Below are 4792 nucleotides of genomic sequence, written 5' to 3'. Positions count from 1 at the left end.
TTCCAGGAAAGATCTATTATTTATAAAAATTAAAACATTAAATTGACAGTTCAGATATATGAGTTTTGAATTCAAGGGAGATGTTGAGTCTAAAGGTATGCATTTAGGAGTAATCAACAAAAACTTTGTATTTAGAGCTGCAGACCTGGATATGAAGTAACTTATATTAGAGGCATATATATATTCTTGTGAACTACTCCTAGGGGCTGCAATATTTTAAGACTGGGTGGGATATGGAACACACAAAGGATATTGATAAAGAATAACTTTGAAGTAGAAGAAAATTCCAGATTTGATCCGAGAGGAACAGTAAACCAGGGCTCAGGACAGGATTAGTCTAGATATAAAGTTCTAGCATAAAAAATGTGTAGAAGTTAGTTACTAAAATGAGTGAAAGATAATTCCAGACAGAAGGATGAGCATGTCCAAATTTTTGAGGGCAAAGGAGTACATAATACATTAATAAATGAAGGAAAAAAAAAAAAACAAACCTACAGCTTTCAGTGTGATTTGGGGAAAGTGATGAAGAATAGGCCGAGGATGTATTTGGCAGCAGATCAGTTGTATTTAGTGAAACCCATACTAAGCATACTGGACTTCATCCTCATGGGCATGAGAGGGCTTCAAATTAAGCAGGGAAAATGTCTAAATCACATTAAAATATTTTATCTGTGGAGGAAAGCATGGATTTGAGAGTATTAGTAAGCCCTACTATGCCCCATTGATGCTTCTTCAGGCATTAACTTATTAATAGCAACCTCAAATATGACCTACAATTGAGATTACCATGTGGCTCAGTTACCTACAGCAGTCTTGGTTTACCCTGTGTTTTGACATAATTTTTAAATGTATACACTTTCATATGCTGGTAAATGTTCAACAACTGTCGGGGAGGGGTAGGTCTTGATTTATAGCATTAGCTGAGTTTCATGTTGAAAATGCTACCCCCACGGTAACCAATTTCAAACTAACGGAATCATCTGGATGACAAAATTTCTTTTCAAAAATCGGCTCATCCAACCCAATAAAAAGCAGTTCCGGTGCGCCATTGGTTCTATTTTTTTAAATAATAACTTACTATTTACTCACACTACTCTTTCACATTCAAATGAGCATCAGTTTTGATTATAAATTAGTCACTGCCTAAAATGGAAGGATGTTATTGGGGGAGTAAGTCGGTATAAACATGCTAAGTTAATGTTAACTTATATCATGGTTTGTAAATGGAACAAAGTACATTACACAAAGGAATAAAGGATGGGATAAAGAATTCAATGTAAATAATCCTCCTAGAATAAAAAATAATAATTATATCTACAGTTTTAGTTGGTATATAGTACTTCCATTAAATAGGGACTTACATGGACTCCATAATCATATATGTTAGTTTTGGAAGATATTTTCTACTTATATAAAAAAGTACTAATGTACAATGTTTACAAATATCTCCTAAAGTTTACTTTGGAATACTTTAAATCAGATCTATAACCTTTGCATAAAGATTTTTGTTGACAAACTGAATAGCTTCTATCAGTATTTATTAATGAACTGCTTAGTAAATCTTTAAAAATAGAAATGCCTCCCATCAGATTATTTTTTTTCCCATCAGATTATTATAATAAGAGTTTTAATTAGAGCCCAGTGATCCCTTTAATTATCAGGTAACAGAAAAATAATATGATAAGAGATTTATAAATTAGAATTATTTACAAGAAAAATAATTCAAATTGTGTGAAATAGGCTGCAAAAACACCACCAAGTAACCGACCTAAATGAATAAGTTGGCTTCACCTACTACAATTTCTTATGTGTCAAATACCCCCTTGGTCTTACTGTACATTTAAAAAATATATTATTATGCATTTTCAATGTTAAAAATATAAAATATCTATAGTACTGGCTAACCAGGTGCAATTCCTAAAATCTGTTTAAATCATGGTATCTGTCAAATAAAGATGTAAATTAGCAGTAATTTGCAAAAACATGATAATGGTTTTCAAATTCTAAAGCAATTCATTCTTAGATGTAATAACAAATTCTGTTAAAGATGTTTATTTGAAAAACAGCTTCCTGAAAAATCAGAATAAGCCCTGTTGGGTGTGTAGCACCCATCATTTTCTGCAATTCAGCCAGGATCTGAGTTATAAATGGTTCTTGCAAATGTCAGCTGAAATTCTCCATATTAAGGAGAGTGTTCAAGGGTATCCTATAGGGGATGGAGAATTTAGTTTTAATGAGTCAATCTCTCTTTCTGTTTGGTGTACTTTAGCTTCTCTGTTCTGAGTCTTAATGGATATTGCTGGAATGGTCTCACTTGGCACATTTCACTGAGATGGATTGCTATTTGCTCACAAGAAAAGTTTTGTTAACTGACTATGTAACTCATTGCAATATTTTCCTCATTTCAAAAAACCAAAATCTGGATACAGATTTCTGTGTTTTTTGGTTGTTTGTTTTTTATAATTTGTCTTCATTTAAGTGTAAATACAAGATGCAACAAAATTGTTACTGAGAAAAATGACTTTTTACACATCAAGAGAAAATATCCATGTACCATCACACAGTATATCAGAAGACAGTAAAAAAAACAACCAAAAAACAACAAAAACCTCATTACTTCACTAATATTAACAAATCTGCTTCATTGTTAAGAATGTCATCATAAAAAAACATGTTGGTTATCTATAATGTATCATCTTAAGCCTTTTTTTTTTTTTAAGAATAGCAATGTGACCCAATCTTATCATCAAGTTTATAAAATTATGGAGGACAAGACTTTTAAAAAGAACATTAAAAGCCAGTTTAGCAATATTGTCTTCAGTATAAAAAGTAGTTCAGGAATGTTGCCCCCTGTAGTGTAAGCCTTGACCCCTTGGTTTTCTTTTTTTGTAATGCAGTGCCTGACCTAAGCATTGATTGCTGAAGCCTCAACTTTAAAGATAGTTGTCTTGAATAAACTCATTGTCAACCATAGGGCTAGATAAAGAGCCAGCTCCTACCATCCACCGCCTGGCTCCTCAGACAACTAACAATTTGAGCACTTTTTTTTTCCTTTCTGTTCTTCAAATTCCCACTCTCATGCTTTAAATTCATCAACTAAGATTCAGCCCAGGGAAACCCTATGCCCCTACCTCGAGTCCAATAAAAGCAGAATCCAGGCCCACATGTGCTCATCTCTCTCTCTCAATCTCTCTCTCCCTCTTCTCCATAACCTCATGGTGTGGCCTAGGTGTGGCATGTACTTTCCAAGACTTGTAAATAATAAACATTCCGCCCCCCCCACCCCCGGCCGCAAAGTTCCCTGATGGTTATTTCTGAGGTCATCTTATAACCTTAAGTTCTTAAGGGCTGGTTCAGCCACAACACTGGTTATCACTTGCCTTAAAAAAAAAAAAAAAAAGGAAAAAAGGTAGTTTATGTCTCTGTAAATATAGCAGTTACATTTTTCAAACTATTTTATGCTTTAAGTAATGTAATTATTTACATTATTTTAATTCCCTGTTCCCTGTTGAGGAAACAGACATAGAGTGAAAATGTTTCGTTGAGAAAACTTTGCTAGTAATAAGAAAAAGACATTTATTTGCCTTCCTTCACTTGCCTCCCCCTCTGTTACCTGTCTGCCCCTCTCCATTACCTGCCTCCAAAACCACACTTTCACCCATTTTTCTGCCTTTATTGAAACAGATTTGCAGCAACTCTAAATATACTTACCACTAGTTAAGAAGGTTACACTTTCAACTAGTTCAAAGTATTTCCCCGTAGATACTGTTACCAAATTGATAGGTTCTTTCCATACTCAATACTGTTCACCGGATAGCCAAATAACAAAACAGTATTTGATGGAAGCAGGTAATTTATTCAATAACCAGAGAATAGAGAAATGGAGCTCATGCTCTAAAGGCACCTCCTCCCCAGAGGTGGAAGGGGTATAGATGATATGACTGGGGGCAAACCCAAGATTCTTGATGTCAGTGGGATTTGGGGGAAGGGGCAGAAATCTCCAGGAACTTAGACTGCTTCCCCTTTTCTTCCGTATTTTCTTCCTTATTCCTCTTTTCAGGGATTTCCTACGATGGAACCCTTAGGAAGGAGATTTTAGTATGTTAATATAGTATAATGAAGGAATGAGGTCAACTTTGTCCTAGTTTGTCAGCCATCTTAGGCCTGTCTGGTTTGATCTAGTTTCTTATGGTTTCTTGTGGTCTGGCATCAAGCTTATCTGGGCAGGAACACCTGTCGGGGAGATACTAGACCAAAAAACCATTTTTAGAAAAATTCTCTATGGGGCTCTTTGGATTTGGTCTGCTGACAATACTAGTTAAAGTGAGCCATTGCTATCACTCAAAAATGCTAGCCTCATAGCATAGGTATGAGTTACCTAGGTAACTAATTGCTGTGCTATTCTCATACTATGTTTTTTGAGAGTAAGGTATGACTTCCATTTACCTTTCCATCTTTTATCTGCAGAGTTCTGAAATTTACAGATAGATAGCTTGTTAACTGAAACAGGAAAATTGATTGTACTAAATTCTACTTACAGAAACAAATGAACATTTGATATGTTACCAAATTCTGCTTCAATTACATTTCAAATGACATGTTTTAACATTCTATCAAAACAATTTTATTATGATAATTTTGTTGTATAAGGATATATGTATAGAAATATTAAAATATAAACATTTATATGGGTTTTATGGAAAATAGCAATAAATTCAGATGATCATATTAATAAAGTTCTCATTGATATTTTATTTTATCTTTTAAAAATATTTTTATTTATTTATTTGAC

Source organism: Leptonychotes weddellii, chromosome 3, assembly GCF_054177405.1.
Source record: "Leptonychotes weddellii isolate Sample4059 chromosome 3, ASM5417740v2, whole genome shotgun sequence".
Taxonomy (NCBI): domain Eukaryota; kingdom Metazoa; phylum Chordata; class Mammalia; order Carnivora; family Phocidae; genus Leptonychotes; species Leptonychotes weddellii.
This window is presented reverse-complemented; position numbering follows the sequence as displayed.